This window comes from Canis lupus, chromosome 28 (assembly GCF_003254725.2).
Source record: "Canis lupus dingo isolate Sandy chromosome 28, ASM325472v2, whole genome shotgun sequence".
NCBI lineage: Eukaryota > Metazoa > Chordata > Mammalia > Carnivora > Canidae > Canis > Canis lupus.
In genome coordinates, this window is record NC_064270.1 from 17,986,857 (window position 1) to 18,005,791 (window position 18,935).

At 38.8% G+C, this 18,935-nt stretch overlaps 1 long non-coding RNA gene across 9 annotated transcripts in view; it reads left to right on the forward strand.

The window, feature by feature from the left end:
* The first annotated feature begins 3,247 nt into the window (after positions 1-3,247).
* LOC112672304 (uncharacterized) overlaps positions 3,248-18,935 on the forward strand; it is a 65,616-nt gene continuing 49,928 nt past the window's right edge. For 6 of the 9 annotated variants that reach the window (XR_003144173.3, XR_003144174.3, XR_007406822.1 and 3 more), the window contains exon 1: positions 3,248-3,471. This is a non-coding gene — a long non-coding RNA (uncharacterized LOC112672304). Of the gene's footprint in view, positions 3,472-6,522; positions 6,589-18,935 lie in introns of all 9 variants that reach the window. The other 3 variants (XR_007406819.1, XR_007406820.1, XR_007406823.1) reach the window with 1 other exon arrangement.

An 18,935-nucleotide genomic window follows, 5' to 3' on the forward strand; every position in this document is an offset into this window, starting at 1 on the left:
TGCTGTGTTTTAGTAACTGATAATCATGTAGGAAGATAAAATGTGAGATGTAGTGTTTCTCTCTGGTCTCATGGAGTTCATATCTAATGTGTGTGGGGGAAGGTATGACCTGCATATAATAACTAAAAATACAAGTCAGACATTAGTGCTTTAAATTATAGAAGGGAAACAGAAATTTGAGTGAATGTCAAGGGACTATCAATGGAAGAAGTTCTCAAGGATGGATACAATTTAGATGTACAGTGATGACCAGTGGAACAGAAATGGGGATGGGACTTTAGTCAGAAAGACTGGAGCCACTAGACATGACAACGCAGAGTGAATATTCAGTTGGATGGGGCTAATTATTTCTGAATAAAATAACTGTGAGGATAGGTTTATGCATACTTCATTTGGATCATGGACTACTTAAAGAGAATGGAATTAGTTGATAACATTTTTAAGTTGGAATTTATTTATTTTTGGTTTAGAGTTCTACCTTTATTGAAAAATAAAAATGAGAAGTCTAGCAATATGCATTCCAATTTTATTTAGGCTTGTATTCCTATGTGTCCATGGCCATGACCTTACTTAGAAAGTATTTGAGTTTTCCATTGTGCCACGGTTCCCATCATTCCCTCTGTTTCACATACTGGTACCTCAATCCTTGTGTTCTCACAGTTGATTCTTAGGCACTCCGGTTTTTTCTGTTCTAGAGACTGAAATAGAAGGATACAGAAATTAGAACTGGAAATGGAGAGCTATAGGAGGTGTAGTGATAGTTTTAGCGAAAAACACCAAGGTTGAATCTGCCAATGAAGAGAGGGGAGGTGGTGGCTGGCAGGATGCCCAAGAAAAGAGGAAGATGATCTGACTTCATACAGAAGCAGCACAAAAAGAGCCATCAGACACACCTAAAACTGTTATGTGTGGTGGCCTGAATCCAGAAGGTAGCCTCCAGGGGAGCAGGTGAGTCAAACTCTCTCAGTAGCCCACCCCACTGTGTGATGTGAGTGGAGGCTGCATGCTCCAGGTTCCTGAGCCAGCCACATGGGTGGTCAGCCAAATCCCAGCTTAAAAATTGACTCAGACCTACTAGCAACATGCAACATTATTGTTATGAGCAACTTAGCCTACAGGTCAGAGGTCTAGGCAGCATGAGAAAGTGGGAAAGTCAATCTTTGGGAACTGTAGGTTTATCATTCTCTGCTACTCCAAGTTGCTGTGGTCTGGGGAGTCACCTTTTACACACATTTTTTTTTTTTCAAGAGAAAATATGAGCAAAAATGTATTCCAGATCAAATAAGCAGCAAAGGATTATAAAATGTTAACTTCAGAAATTAAGAAACCAGTAAGGTGTTGTTAAAATAACCTAAAAGTGAATCGTTATGAATGTAATTCATCAAAAATACGGTGGGCACAGTGTCTGGCACAAAATGAGCACTCTGTTGTTTACTTCCTTTTGTCACTGAGTTTAACTAATTTACAGTTGAAACATATGAGACGGTTACTTTTCTGTGATAATTGGCTGGCCGTGGCGTGCCCAGATTAAACATTATTTCTGGGTATGTCTGTGAAGGGATTTCTGGATAAAATTAGATTTGAACTGGCATACTCAGCAAAGTAGATCACCTTCTTATTGTGGGTAGGCGTTATCAGATGATCTCTTGAAGGCACAAATGGAATACAAGGGTGAAAGAAGGAGGATTTCTTCCTTTTTTCCTGCCTCCTTGCTTGAGCTGGGACTTCTTATCTCATTTTTTTCTGCCCTTGGGTTGGGATTCACCCCATTAGCCTCCCTGGTTCTTGGGCCTTCAGGCTTAGACTGAATGACATCCCTGGCTTTCCTGGGTCTTTAGCTTGCAGAGGGCAGATGTTGAGATTTCTCAGCCTCTATAACTATGTGATTCAATTCTTCTCATTATGTTTCTCTGGGTAGGAAGGTAGGTAGGTAGATACAGATGTGGATGTGGAGGTAGATGATGTTAGAGATAGATGTCCTATTGGTTCTGTTTTTTAGGAGAACCTTGACTTATACAACACACTATCTGTGTTCTCACATCTATCCTATGAAGTAGGTATTGCATCTGTCTCCATCTTACAGATGAGGAAATGAAAATTAAACAAAATAAATTACATGTTCTACACCACATAGCTAGTAAGAGCTGGTGTCTGAGCCCAGATAGTAGGAAACCAGAGGCCAGGGTGTTGTGTATGGCCTCCTGTGATCTCTGTGCTTTAGGGACCAGCAGCCCTGGAAGAGATAGACGTGGAGAATATGTTCCACACATGTGATGTGAACTGCAGTAGAGGTATATAGAAGAGTCTGTCAGACGACAGAGAAGAAAACAAGTACGTTTCTGACTGAGGAGAGAAAAGTTTCCTGGAGGAATGACACTACAGCTGAATCTTGAGGACTACAATGCCAGAAAAATATACAAAATTTCAATAGGGCACATTTATGCCTTTTTGGTAGCAGGCTCAATCACCCTTTATCAAAACGTAAATGGTCTATGTCTTTTGATTCTGTAATTTCACTAACTGCAAAAGGGAGAGAGAAACATGCTCAAAAATGCTTATGTGAAATATTATTTTGAATTAGAGAAAAGTAGACATTGTATAAATATGTAATGGCCTAACTTGTACAAAGTAATACAATCCACTCATTACAAGTGAAGATGGACACACATCCACAACCAATCACTAAGTGGCAAAGAGAGGTAAAGATGACCTGGTGTATATAAAACCACGCAAGAGTATGATATAGGCATAAAGAATAAGCTGGAAAGGTTTCAGAACATGTTAAAAGTAGTCATCTCCAGGTAGTAGAATTTAGGGGGAGTTTTAGTTTCTCTCTTTACTTCTCTTTAAAGTTTGTATTTTGATAATAGACATGTATCCCAGAAATTCAGGTATTAAAAAAAAAAAAGAAAGAAAGAAGCAAGCTTGGAGGACCAGACAACTTAAATATGAAACAAAAGGATTATAAAATAGATCTGTTAGGATGAGGCATAGAAAAAAAAATTAGCACCAATATGGGCAATATCTTTTTATACATAGACCTGATGCCTTTGGTGACAGCGTGATTTAAGGAAATAGTATGGTTCAAGCTGAGAAAGATCATCTGTTCAGGAGATAGCAGAGCTGTGATCCCACAGATTTTAATTCTTCCAGGCAGTGTTACCCTCTGTGTGCCGAGTCCTATTGTTGAATCACAGTAGGTTACAGGTGTGCGGGTCTGTGGCTCCTTCAGCCTTCTGGTGGACATACAAGGCTTGAGACAGCAGAGCCCCTGGGCCAGGAACCCCTGGCAATGGACTGCCTCATCTGTTTACCCCAATATGACATTTATTCTGTGTGAGCTGTGAGGTGAAAAATAATGGGAGCCCTGAAGAGACCATTTTGTGTGGTCTCTCTTTTTTTTTTTTTTTTTTAAAAGGATAACTGGCAGAGAGGTTGAAAGACTTTCCCCACAGTCATATAGCTCATTAGGTAAGTAAGCCAATCCCTTATTAAAGTAGAAATAAGAATATTGACAACACTCTCACACACATACACACAAACATTGAATTACAGTCAGAATAGAAAGAAGAGCATACAACAAAAGAACAGAATTCCAGGAATGATATATTCTGACAAGCCAAGTCACCTTGCTGCTTTTCAAGGGTCCTGACTCTCCGTATCTGATATTGATTATTAGGGATCCAATTATCAAGTTATATGCAGTAATTCATAGAAATTGATAATGATAGCATAGCTCATACAACATGGTAGTCTTTGCTTGTTTTCATCTTCTACGCCTTGGTTTTTTTGTGTTTTTAAAATAAGCTCTATAGAAAGAGTCCTAACCCTCATGGTGTTATCTTCCGGCAGAAGGTTCAATTCCAACTATTGATTAGTTATATTTATGTCTGTGTTTGTCTTCAAGACATCCTGGGGCCTGTCACGATGGGTTTACTCAGGGCATAGCTGCCAGTCACCGACGCAGATTAAACCATTCAGAGCTGATACAATTTGAGAGATGACCTGCTCGCTTCAAGCAGCTTCTGGTGTGTTTTGTGAGGCTAAAGTTCAGTTTCCACTTCATGATATATCCATTCTCCTCATCTCTGTCCTCTCAAATCCAGGCTACTCAAAGTCTTTGTTAAAGTTCAACTATGCGGTGGCTCTGTATCCCCCTCCTTATCCCACAATTCACAAGTCTCCTTATTCCTACCTCCCAGCATGCTGGGCTGCAGGTTTGCCCACAGTTACTTTGACCAGACAGGGGAAGAAATAAGGAAATGGCTTCTGAGATAGGCTGACAAATGTGCATATTCTAATCCCTGGAATCTGTGAATGTTACCTTATGGGACCAAGGGTACATGCAGAGGTAGAAAAATCACGAATCTTGAGATGGGGAGGTTATTCTGGATTTTCTGAATGGGTCCTACAGGGAATCACAAGTATTCTCAGAAGAGGGAGAGAGAGATTTAAATATAGAAGAGGAAATAGAGGGCAGGTTGGGTGGCTTGGCAGTTCAGCTCCTCCTTCGGCCCAGGGCCTGATCCTGGGGACCCAGAATCGAGTCCCACGTCAGGCTCCCTGCATGGAGCCTGCTTCTCCCTCTGCCTGTGTCTCTGCCTCTCTATCTCTGTCTCTGTCTCTGTCTCTCTCTCTGTGTGTCTCTCATGAATAAATAAATTTTTAAAAATCTAAAAAAAAAAAAAAGAGGAAATAGATATAAAGATGGAAGCAAGAGGTAGGAGGGGCACCTGGGTGGCTCAGTGGTTCAATATCTGCCTTTGGCTTGAGTAGTGATCCTGGGGTCCTGGGATCGAGTCCCATATGGGGCTCCTCATAGGGAGCCTGCTTCTCCCTCTATGTCTCTGCCTCTCTCTCTCTGAGTCTCTCATGAAAAAATAAATTAAATCTTTAAACAAACAAACAAAAAATGGAAGCAAGAGGTAGGAGTGGTGTGAGGAAGAAGTCACAACCACAGAATACAGGTAGCCTTCAAAAGCTAGAAGGGGCAAGGAAACAGAGCTTCCAGAGGGACGTGCACTACCAACATCTTGGCTTTCTCCTAGCAAACTTGGACTTCTGGTCTCCAGAATGGTAAGGGAATAAATTCATATTGTTTTAAACTCTACTTTAGTCTATTTATTTATTTTTTTAAATAGCATTGATAGGAAACTAATACAAGCTGTTTTGTGGAAAGAACTTCCAATACCATCTCCATGTAGTTCCAACCTGCTGGAAAAGTCCATTTTTGGTCAATTTCCATCTACTATTGATAACACATCTTTGTTTTTCTCTTCTTATATTACCATCTTCTATTTTACAGATGTGGAAACTGAGCTTTAGAAAGCAGCAGAGTTGTTTTTGTTTTTGCTTTAATATTTTATTTATTCTTTTAAGAGACAGGGAGAAAGGTGGAGAGGGACAGAGGGAGAGGGAGGAGCAGGCTCCCACTGAGCAGGGAGCAAAATGCCAGTGCCTGGGGCTGGATCCAAGGACCCCAGGATCATGACCTGAGCTGAAGGCAGATGCTTAACCAACTGAGCCATCCATGCACCCTTCAGCATAGTTTTCTTAAGGAAGCATCACTGCGAGTAATAGACTCTCTGATACAATCCTTTCTCCCTGCTTCCAAAGCTGATGGTCTTTTCAGGCCTAAAACAGTTCCTTGAATTGGACCTTCCCCCTTTACAATGAACAGGAGGCAAGGAATTCCTTTCCTTCTGTGTATTTTACTGCATAAAATACCAGTATGGCCATGACTCTAATTATGATGTGTGGTTGACTTAGAAATGCTTGGGGATGAGGCTTCTTGGAACTTTTAGTGCTCTACTACTATTGATTCTTGCTGGATGGAAATAGAATCAGAGAGACAAAAATATCATGTTGAAAAACCCATTTACTAGGTGACCTCTAAGGTCCCTGAGAGCCGGATGAGGAAAAGAATCTTTTGAGAGGTTTGAGTCAGTATCACATTTTTGATAATATTTATGGGAGCATTTTCCTGTTATATTTAAATGGACTTGTTTTTCTCCTTCTAGGATTTTGTCTCCATTTTAGTTAGAGTTATCCTTACTATCCTCCCTCCTTCATGGTCGGCCCTAAAGTACAATTACTATGAATCTATTTTTAGTATGGGTGATGGTTGTGGCATCTAACATTCATTGAATGCTTACTAAACACTAGACGCAAAGCTAAATATTCTCGCATGAACAATTTCTAATTCTTACAACAGTGTATGTTCTCATTCATTTGGGGAATATAAATAATAGTGAAAGGGAATATAAGGGAAGGGAGAAGAAATGTGTGGGAAATATCAGAAAGGGAGACAGAACATAAAGACTCCTAACTCTGGGAAACGAACTAGGGGTGGTGGGAGGGGAGGAGGGTGGGGGGTGGGGGTGAATGGGTGACGGGCACTGAGGGGGACACTTGACGGGATGAGCACTGGGTATTATTCTGTATGTTGGTAAATTGAACACCAATAAAAAATTAATTTATTTTAAAAAAAATAATAATTCTCACAACAACTCTGTGACTTAGGTGCTTTCATCATTGACCAGGATTCTGAAACTCAGAGAGGTTAACTCACCCAAGGTCACAATGTTAGTAAGTACTGGAATCGATAATTAACTAAAGTCTATCTCATTTGAAAGCTCATGTGCTTTTTTTAAGAATGACTTTCTCTCCCATCCACTTGTAGGAAATATCACCATTCTGTTGCTGCCTAAAATACATACATGTTTGTTTTTTTGTTGTTGTTGTTGTTTTTACTCTAAACTCCACTGCAGCTCCCCAATGTGGTCCACCCCTTTGGGCAGAGGTCGGGCATTTCCAAATCATCCCAACATCTTCTTCCCCCATTCTTTCTGCTCCAAGTCCATCAGCACTCCTCTTTCCTCAGAGCAGCTGGTTGAACACAGCCATTCCAAAGAATAGGGACCTGATCACTTCAACTTCACCCATATGTGAACTTTGCCCAAGGAAACTGAGTCCAACCTGACAGTAGCAGAAAGATGGGGAGGGTTTCATGTGACTAGACAAGTGACTGGTGACATTCCACCTATTGTTAAAAATTTGCTTTATTTTTTTATAATCTCTCAAAACATACTGCCAAATAGTATAGCCTTTGACAGTGTACATCCCCCTTTCTCCCTCCCCCATCTCAAATGTTAGGACTCACTGGGTTAGGTGGAATATGCTAGAAACAGTCACTTGATGACTGATATTTAGAAGCTGCATTTCTATTTCCCTTAGAAAACTAACCAAGTCTGAGAGGGGTCCCAGAATGGTGATATGGAAAAATGCAACAGAGTCTTAGTGAGGATTTTTCTGATGAAGGGCAGAGTTAAGGCCCAGTCTTGCTTTTTCACTGAGAGGGGTCTTAACAACCTCATTGTCCTCTACATAACAATGTTCTTTTAATTGAACCCCATGCTCTCTATCAAGGAGAGTGAGTGGAAGATGAGAAATAAAATGCTCCCATTCTTTTCCACTGGCTATTACCTCAGTAATGGCATTAATAAAGGTGGCATTAGAAGGAACTGGGACAAAAAAATCATCATCACTCTTGAACCCATAAGAAATGAAGATTCAAAAGGTTATTACAGGTAATAAATTCACATTCTAACATGCAAAATGATTGTGGGCTTGAATTGGATGCATTTGGCTTGGTGATGGTTTTCCATTGGAAGTCACATGCCGGGTGAATCCAAGTGGAGCCTCTGGGCCCGGGAGGGCATCTAGGGACCGTGTTCCAACCTGGGGACCCTGATGTAGTCTCTTATTGCAACAACAATTCCTCCCCAAATCCACTCTGAAAATCCCAGCTGAGAGAGAGGAGGTTTCTGTGCTTGCCAGAATCTTAGAGGACAGGGAAGAAAGACGGTGCTAGATGAAGACAAGGTGAACAAATGAAATCTGTCTAGCCTGAATGAGCACGCTGTCCAAAAGCTATTTCGGGAATCGGAAAGCAATCGCTCTCCAGATTGCTCTGTTCACACCCAAACTACAGCTGATGCATTATGTTTCTGCTAAAACCTGAGTTTACCAAGCCATGAGTTTAAATAAGCAAAATGTTGCCATTCTTAACCCAGAAACAAAGGGATTTAAAATGGCTGCCACTGCTTAGCCAAAAACATACATTGCAAAGCTTCAATTTATGTATGAAATAGTTATCGCCTCTCTAAGGCTTTTAGGCTATAATTATTTTTACCCTGAATTCTAAGGGAAGGGGGGGGCAATAGGGAAATAAGAAATCTCTTTAATGCTTTTTGCTGTTGCTGCTTCTTCTTCTTTTGCTTTTTAAAACTTAAAAGCAAAAATAAATAAATAAATAAATAAAACTTAAAAGCATAATATTAACTGTAAATGCACTGTTTTCCTCTGAGATGAGATGATAAGAATCCCTTCATGGCCTCTACTATCATGAAGTAATAAAAAGAGACCTGTTGAAAAGTCAAGAGCCCTAGGTCAGATTTAAATTCTGTCTTCAATGTCTACTTACTCAGGCCCCAAACCTCAATGTCACCCTTCACTGAAATATTAGAGAAATAGACTAATATTTTTCATCCATTCTTTGAGCAAATCTAACTACTTTTCACCATTTCTACCCCTATTCCACCGAAGTCCATGTTACCATCACCTTTTCACACAACCACCAGAATGTTCTCTGTAAAATAAAAATCAAATCAGATCACGCCTGTTTCAAACCCTTTGGTGTCTTCCCAACCTACTCAGAACATCCTCTTACCACATCCTACCAGATCTGGCTTTTGGCTATTCTCCCAATGCATTGTCTAAGGTTCTTTCCCTCTCTTACTGGGCCCCTTGCTCACCCACAGACATGTCTCAGAGTGGAGGCTTACCATGTTAGTGGTTCCACCTGGGGTGCCCTTTCCTTGGCTCTTCACAAGGCTTGTGTTAATATATCACTTTTCAGAGAGCCTTCTCTCACCACTACACTGAGCAGCACATGGTAAGGGCTAAAAACATTAATGCTATGTTTGTTCACATTTAATTATATATGTTGTCATATTCTCTCTTGAACCTTGTTTGCTCTTTTTATTATTTTATCTCTTCTTGTGGGTACTCCCTCCAAGCTTTATGGTTTAATCTGCATGGAGACTTGATCCATCTGGTTCTCAGTCATGAGTTCAATGTCATGAAACACTCATTGTATTAACCAATCAATTAAAAATATTGATCAAACTCTTTCTTGGAGGGCATTCAAATATCCCTAAAGAAGTGAAATACTGATTGTTTTCTTCTAGGTGCTTATATATTAGCTGGAGACATGTACACACACGGACACACATACCCACACAGCTTACAATATCAAGTACCAAGATCTTAGTGCCATTAGTAAATATTGAAAGAACTCTGAGGAGGAAAAGGGCCTTGTGACAAAGCTCCTTGAAGAGGCTTCTAGGTTCTCTGCATGATCTATAACCACTTACCTCTCCTATCTCCTTTCTTTCAATTTCCCTCCCCCAAAACCACATTGCATGCCACAACTCAGTCATACTCAACTTCCTTCCATCCCTCAAATGTTCTATACTTCCATTCTGTTTCTAAGGCTTTGCATATGTTCCTTCTCTCTCCTGTACAGAACATCATTTCTCCCATTTTCTCTGCAGCCAACTGACTCCTATCAAGTTTTAGGAATCAATGCAGACAGGACTTTCTCTAGGAAGCCTCCCTGATATCTGCTGCCTTAGTATCATTTCACATTGTAACTACTTTACTTGCTACATTTTCACTGTAGAATTCCACAGGGAAAATTTATTGTACTTATTGTTCCTTGCTGCATCCCTAGATCATGGTAAAGTGCTTTTCACAAAGTGCGGGTTAATTATGACTCTATTGATTAAATGACTCTAGATCAGCTACAGATTTGGAAAAGTTGTTTATCCTATTTCTTCCAGAGAAGTGGGGATAGCTATTTCTAATAGTCAGCAAAGCATTGACTAAAAGCCTCAGTGATTAGGACTAACCAAGGCATCTTCTTCTCTAACTTGTCATCTCAGTGAATCTCTGCCGGTATCTCCCACATCTAGCTAAGTAGCATCCCAACCACTCTGGAAGACTCTACTTTCCTATTGAACTGGGTATGGTAGAGTCAGGTCATTGTAGGTGCCATCTTATTATGCCTTCGTGGATAAACAGATAACCTATCTATTACTATTATGACAGAATCCTTTCTTTTCTGTTACTTTATTTATCCCAGACATATTTTCCATGAAGGACAAAATATGTGGAAAAGTAGTATAGGCTGATTGAATCCCATTTGACCTTCCTTTTCTCTATAGGCTATACTATCTAGGGTCTGGATCCTGCTTTGCTCTTCTACAGGGTGCCTTCCAACAGAGACTTGGATGGAATGATTGGACTCTGGCACTTCCACGAGCTTTATTGTATAGTTCCTCACTCTACTGTGTTCTCAACCATGTTTCCGTAGGCCTGGATACCTGTCTGAGAACTAGGCTGAATTTGCCATTTTTGACTTGGATTAATCCCAGAGGCTATTGGTTCTTCCCCATTTTGTCCCTCATTATAGCTAATTTTCTTACAATTTTTCCACTCTGGAATACCTGAGTGCTATGCTTTAATGCATTTATTTCTAGCCCTTTCCTAGGGAACAAATTCCATCATAATTAGAGAACACAGTATATCTTCTATTTTCTCTGGATTCTTCAAATTATAGAGGGCAATAAGGATAATGCCAAACACATGGAGGTCACCCAAACTGTGTGTGTGTGTGTGTTTAAGCCTCTGGGTAGGAAATATAGAATGATGACAAATATAGTTTCAAGAGTCTGCTCTACCCAGCTCACTGCTCTCTGATGTCCAAAGAATTGAGAATCCTGGGGGTAACTTTGCCAACAGATAAGAAGTCTCCTTTTTCTGAAATGCTGAAAGAGACAAAAGATGCTTTCTTTTTTTCCAGTTTTTGTAGCCAGGCCTCAATTCTTTCTGGCAGGTACATGTTTGACTAGGGGTTATTCAGTCCTTAGGGCCAGTGCTTCCTCCCCACATGCCAATTACTGCCAACTCTTGTGTGGACATATGTGAGAACCATGTTTGATGCTGATACATATAGACATCTCACAGAGGCCTCCAGTCCTACACCTGGAAAATGATTACCAGGCTGAGATTGGCTCCAGAGACAAAGATGGTTCTGTTTAATTTGAAGACTTTAAATGGTGCTCAGGGAACAATAGACTGCTAATGGAGAAAGTAAATCTGTTAATATTTAATTTTCTTAGGCTGCGGTTTCTTATTAAGAACTCCCTTATGTAAGGTATACTGGTATTGTTTGGAGAGAGCAAAGCGTCCTTGGACTGGTGACCTGGTGCTGGGATTTTATTACAAATCTGTGATATCTAACCTCAACTGCAAGAGGTCTCTCAAATTATCCATGACACTTGTTCTTGAGCCCTTAACTCTCCTGCTTCAACCCTGACTTCTTGCCCCCTAGTTTCCATGCTTAAAGATATAACTAATGAGTACCTATCATAAATTAGGCATTGTGACAGATAGAAAGGAGCCAGATGAATAGGATACAGTTCCAAGGTAAAGATAAAAAAAATCTGCACGTTTACAACTTTACCTAAATCTTACTAAAAAACATCCTGTCAGTCTTACCTCCAATTAAGAGAAAGAAATAATTTTTCTTCATTATTTGGTGTTTTTAAAATGAAATACACACATTATGACAATATGTCCTCAATACCAATATGTTAGACACTGCTCTAGGTTTTTGGGATACAAGGAATAAGAAAGGCAATGTCCTTTTTGTAGACATCGAATTCTAATTGTAAAAACATACATTGTATTAAAAAACAGCTGGATAATTCTGGATAATGATAAGCATTTTGAAGAAAATAAATTACATTATGACAGAGAATGCGTGTGTGTATGTGTAGTGTTCCTTCATAGAGAGTTATCAGGAAAGTGCCACTTGAGCTAATTTTAAAGAACAAGCATGCAAAGATATTGAGACTGAATATCCTAGATAATTAAATCAATGAGCATAAAGACCTTAAGCCTAGCATGTTCTGGTGAACAAAACCAAAGTTATAAGCATAAGAATCAGAGAATAAGAATGAGGTGAGGGAGAAAGAGATGAGAGAAGAAAAAGGATTGGAAAGGAGGGCAGAAGCATGGAGACCTTTTAAGATTGTGGTAAGGAGTTTGGATTTGGTTATAAGACAGTGGGAAGCCAATAGAGGGCTTTGTCAAGATAATGAGATTAAATTATTGGATTTAAATCTCAACACTTTTTCTTAATTTCTGAAGAAGAATGTATTGTTATCATGGAGAAAGAAGGGGATACAGAGAACCAATTATGAGATTATAAAAATTGTTCATGAGACAAATCATTTGGTATAGCCTAGCATGTTAGCAATGAAGGTAGAAAGTCTCAAGATCTATGTTGGATGTAGTACTGATGGAATTCACTGATACTTTATTTATTTATTTATTTTTAAAGCAGTTCTTTTTTTTATTTTATTTATTTATTTACGATAGTCACAGAGAGAGAGAGAGAGAGAGAGAGGTAGAGACACAGGCAGAGGGAGAAGCAGGCTGCATGCACTGGGAGCCCGACGTGGGATTCGATCCCGCGTCTCCAGGATCGCGCCCTGAGCCAAAGGCAGGCGCCAAACCGCTGCGCCACCCAGGGATCCCCCTCATTGATACTTTAGATGGAGAGATGAAAAACAGACATAAATAAAGAATGGTTCCCAGGATTATATCCCTTAATATTGATGCCTTTTTCTGAAAAATGAAAGACAGGAGAAACACATTTGACAGTGATGAAATGTATAGCTTGGCTTTGGACATTGTAATTCTGAGATACCCACTAAATATTAAAGGTGTCAAACAATCAGTAATCAGTAAGTTTGAGTTTTGAGCTCAGTAAAGTGCTCAGAAATGGCATTTGAGCTACATTAATACTACTTGATATACAAGTAGTATTTGGCTGAATGAGATTGGCCAAAGAAGAATAGAGAGCGTATTGACAAAGGAGCAAATAGAATAGAAGACAAAAACTTTTAGAAATTGAGCAGAGGAGGATGACCCAAACTGAAAGACCAAGTTGCAATGATCTGAGGATGGAGGTTTGTGTGATGTTCTGATACTCAGCAGAACACATTTCAAGGAGTAATCGTGAATATAATCACATACATTGTATAGTAAGAGAATATTTGAGGACCATTGGACTGGGTAAGATGGAAATGTCATTGATCTTGACAAAAACAGCTTCAGTAGAATGGTGGTCATGAAGCCTACTTGGAGTGGGTTTAATAGAAACCAGAGAGGTGGTGTAGCAGTAAGTATAGAAAATTCATTCACTTTGATCTTCAGGAGCAAAGAGAGGTAGTAAGACAGTAAAAGAAGGGATATGTAAATTAAAGACTTTTTATAAATATATATATATATATATATATATATATATATATATATATATGAAATGACTGTAGTATGTAAATACCCTGATGGGAATATTTCAGTAGAGAATAAAAGTAATTATGTAAAAAACAAGGCAGAAAATTGTATTACATAAATACAATTCAATTAGAGGTTGAAGCAGGTTCCCCACAGGGAACCCAATGCGGGACTCAATCCCAGGACCCTGGGATCATGACCTAAGCCAAAGGCAGATGCTAAACCACTGAGCCACCCAGGTGTCCATATTAGATAAATATTTAAGGAGAGAAAAAGTATACGAATGAGCAAAGGGGAGAGAGAGGTAGAAGAAGAGAGAAGAAGAGAAGGAAAAGGAGTTGAGAAGAGAAGAGAAGAGAAAGAAGAGAAGAGAAGAGAAGAGAAGAGAAGAGAAGAGAAGAGAAGAGAAGAGAAGAGAAGAGAAGAGAAGAAGAAGAGGGGAGGAGAGATAGAAAATATATAGGGTACAAGTAAAGGGGTTGACCTTTGATGAGAGTCGGTACTTATTTTGTTGCAAATGGATGAGAGGCAAAGATTTCAAAGTAAATGCAGCTAGATGGGAGACTAGGTGGTAGAAATTTGAGGGAGTTTTTTCTGTTTCTATTTTCTAAGTGAAATTTGAGTCTATGTCATCAACTGAGATTGAATAAGGGAAATGGTAAAGAAAGTTTAAAGAGGTAAGTAAGATGTATGAAATAATTTTGAAAACTGAAGCGTAAACATGCTATTGAAGAGGTTTTAGATAATGTTTAGGGTCCATTTTAAGATTTGATATTATAAATCAAAAGTGGGGCTGTTAGGGTTTTACTAATATTTGGTGGAATTATAGGTGAATATAATGGAAAAAGTGAAGATCCAAGGAGTTATGATCATTTGAAAGAGTGGTTATAATGATGACTATAGGATTAAATTGAGTGAGAGGAAAATGGGAACAAGAACATGGTAGTCAAGGGAGTAGGCAAATGGATGGGTCAAATAATTGTTTGAGTGGGCATACAAAAGACAGTAAAGCTCCAGAATGGGAAATCCTTGACACCTGTCCTTGACTTGATCTCAATCCATCTCACATGAGATATTGTTCTATCAGTAAAACCTCTCAACTAAACATTTAATGTTTACTTTTCAAGTTCTACTTTACCTATATCTGCAAATATTACCTAATGGCACAGAAAGAAACATAGTTTTGGTCTTGTTCTTTCAAATGCACAATAAGTCTCTAATTCTATGCCATTTTTTCTTACCCTCTTCATTAGTGACAGTTGTTGTGTAGGGCTGGCTGCCCTGTGCTTTGTAGGATGATTAGCTGCATCCTTGGCTTCTACCCACTAGATGTAGCAGCCCCTTACCCCCATTGTGACAACTAAATAATCTTCTGATATTGCCAAATGTCCCTTGGGAGCCAAATTGCCTCTGGTTGGAAACTATTGTTCTACACTAATTGCCTTCATATGCTCTCCACCCACTTATACCTAAATTCTACAATTTGGCTTCTATATTACTAGTCCATAATAGTTCTCTTTCTGTGAAGTTGAGTCACCAAAAAAGTCAGTGACCACTTGGCTCATCATCACTTTTGTTTCCTATCCAACTTGGAAAATCTCTCCTGTAACTACTTTTTTTACTCTGGCTTCCATATCTTCTGTTATTCATCTTAGTACTAAAACTATTCTCAATCTCAAATCTTTTCTCCTCTACTTCAGATATAATCTCTGTGGACCTGCCCTTAAGTAAATCTATTTCTATTATCCCCTCACTTAATCCCCACAGATTTCATTACAACCTCTATGTGTTACAGGATTTCTTTTCTTCTGGTGCCCATAGTTCTTGGTCATACCACTTTGAAGAATGTAGGTGGGCAGCAAATCAAGGCTTACTGAGTGATAGTAAAGTAAAGTTTATTAAGTGACAGTACCAAGCTCCCAAAGCGGGAGGAGATCCAAAAGTGTTGCCACCAGAGTTTCTAAGTTTAGCATTTTTTATGGGCTTGTTGGGGAGCTGTTTTAATCTGATTAACCCTCCATGCACATGTCATCCAATCTGTTTTGTCATGGGAAAAGGTGGAGGGCTCCTTCCAGGGTGGTGTAAAATTGTTTTAATGGTGGTTTCCTCTTAGGACAGGTTGGGGGAAGTTTGGGGAAGAGGGGGGTCCTTGCCCCTGCGTCTCTTTCTTCCAACTATCCTTCATCATATGTAAATGGGATCTAATATTCAGCTTCTCTCCCCAACTAAGGATTGTGTTTCTTCCTGCCTTCCTTTTATAAACTTATGTTTATAAATTTTTCTGGAACTTGAAAGCTCACATCCAGAAACCAACCATTACTCCAAACCTTATAGTATACTCTAACACAGTTATTTCTACTAATGATGCCACTCTGTTCCCAATCTTAGTGTCAAAATGCCAATGTCATAATCGATCTGATTTCTATACTGTTGCTAACCACTATCTTGTAATGTCCTAGTGACCTTACCTACACAGTCATTGCCAAAATTTAGTTATTCAGTAGTTTTGCCTGGAACATTGCTCTGAATAATTTTATGATCTTCTGGCCTACAACCTATTTGCTCTTTTGATCAGTCTTCAGTACTGCTTTTCTACTAGTTTTCCTGAAGAAAATGCATAGTCATGACACTATGACATCCCTGTGCTCCATCGGTAGCCCCTCATGTTATACACACAAGTATTTCTAAACTCCTTAGGCAAGTGACAGGTCTTCCCTTATCTGGCCCTAAACTATATTTCCTACTGGATTTTCCTTTATAGCATTCAACTGTAACAAAAACTTGACCCACCTATGTGACTCACATTTTTTGTCTGTTACCATTCTTTATAATTTTCACTTTGCCTAGATCCAGCTTCCCTTCCTCTTCTCACATAACGAACACATAGCAGCTCTAACAAATTCTCCCAATCTTTCTACCCTCCTGAGTCTGCTATTTCTCCATAGCCTCTTCCCTTATATCACAGTTGGAAAGGAAGCACTGTTTACAGAGTTCTAACAGTATGCCATGGGCCACGCTAGATTTGTATATATTATTATTATGCTCTAGGCATAGTAGATGTATATAATGATTTTAATAAATATTTCCAACATAAAGAATGAATTTTATCTCCAATTTATAGATAGGGAGATAGTAGCACAATGAGATTAAGTAACTTGTTTTACTTTACATAAACTGTAGGTTGAGGATCCTGGAGTGATTTTAAGATCAGTATAGTTCTCAAACCAGTGCTTCACTGATTACAAACATGGCTTCAAAAGTAGGACTACTTTTCCCTGCAAATTCACTGCTCTTTATAAGATGCAGTTCATTGTTGTGCATCAGCACTGAACTGAGGTCTAAGTAACAGTTCTAGATCCAGCTTTGGTGATGGGTGCTTTGAACCATCACAACTTGAGCATTAGACCTCCACCATACAAAGAGGCATCAGTATGCTCTAGCGTTATGTTGAAGGAAACCAGACAGAGTTCCTGCCTCTAATACTACAATGCCTAGATTCTAACCAATATAAATATTTTTCTGGGAGGGAAATTAATTTTCATCTATTAAAATGAAATCCTATTTTGTTGGAAAAACACATCATTTGTAATCACTAATATCCTAGCCAGAATTTGCTTCTTTTAACCCTTCTCTAATATTTACATAATTATATATCATAACCAAGTTTTCCAAACATCTTAAACCTCAATTTCCTTTTCTATAAAGTGAGGGGTTTATTAATACCCACTAAGATTGTGGAGGATTTAATTGGAAATGTACATATATATGTCACATATACATTGTATACTTACCAAATACAATGTATTTATCATATATATATATATATATATATCTCACATATATAATATTTATCAGAGTGCCCAGCACACACTGAGAATCCAATAAATGATATAGCATTTTTAATTTTCAAGAAAGTTTGTATATAATAAGAATTTGTAGGAAGCAAGGAGAAAGGGAAAAAGGGGATATAAATATAAGACACAGTAGAAAGCCATCAAAGAAATTGTTGGATGGAAATATCTACTCAAAATGTATTGAAAACTTAAACATAAGACATGAAAGTGTAAAACTCCTAAAAAAATGCAGGGGATAATAATCTTGATATTGGGATCCCTGGGTGGCGCAGCGGTTTGGCACCTGTCTTTGGCCCAGGGCGCGATCCTGGAGACCAGGGATCAAATCCCACGTCGGGCTCCCGGTGCATGGAGCCTGCTTCTCCCTCTGTCTGTGTCTCTGCCTCTCTCTCTCTCTCTCCCTGTGTGACTATCATAAATAAATAAAAAATTTTTAAAAATTAAAAAAAAATCGTGATATTGATCTTGGCAATAATTTCTTGGATTTGACACCAAAAGCACAGGGAACAAAAGCAAAAAAGATAGGTGGAATTATATCAAACTAAAAGCTTGTGCACGGCAAGGGAAACAATCAAAGGCAGTTAAAAGTCAATTTATGAATTGGAGAAAATGTTTGCAAATCATCTTTTTGATAGGGTTTAATTTCCAAAATGTGTAAGAGTCTCCTACAACTCAATAGTGAACCAAAAACAAAACAAAGGCCACAAATAATCCAATTAAAAATGGGAAAAAGAATAGATCTCTCCTGGGGCACCTGGGCGACTCTGTGGCTGAGTGTCTGCCTTTGGCTGAGGTCATGATTCCGAGGTCCTGGGATTGAGTCCCACATTGGGCTCCCCATGGGGAGCCTGCTTCTCCCTTTGCCTATGTCTCTGCCTTTCTTTCTGTGTCTCTCATGAATAAATAAATAAAATCTTTTAAAAAACCCAGACATTTCTTCAAACAAGACATATAAATAGCTATCAGGTTTTTGAATAGGTGTGTTCAATATCACTAACCAGAAGGAAAATGAAGATCAAAACCATAATGAGATATCACCTCACACCTATTAGGATGGCTATTATAAAAAACAACAACAACAACAACAAAGGATAACAGGTGTTGGAGAAGATGTGGAGAAACTGAAACCTTTATTTTCTGTTAGTGACAATGTATATTGAGTGCAGCCACTATGGAAAGCAGAATGGAAGTTCCTCAAAAAATGAAAAATAGTACAACCGTAGGATCTAGCAAACCTATTTCTGGGCATACAGCTAAAAGAGTAGAAATCAGGATCTTGAGGAGATATCTGCACTCCTATGTTTATTGCAATATTATTCACTATAGCCAAGACCTTGAAGTAACCTAAATATCCATCAACAGATGAATGAATAAAGTGTTGCATATACTTACAATGGAATATTATTTATCAAAAAAAAGGAATATCATTTATCCTTAAAAAGAAAAGAGGGCATCTCACCATTTGTGACAACATAGATATAGACCTGTAGGATATTATACCAAATGAAATAAGCCAGCCACAGAAGGACAAATACTATATGATTACATTTATATGAAGTATCTAAAATAGTCAAATGCACAGGAACAGAGAAGAGAATGGTGGTTGCTAGGGCCTGGGGAAGAGGGAAATGGAGAATTGTTGCTCAATGG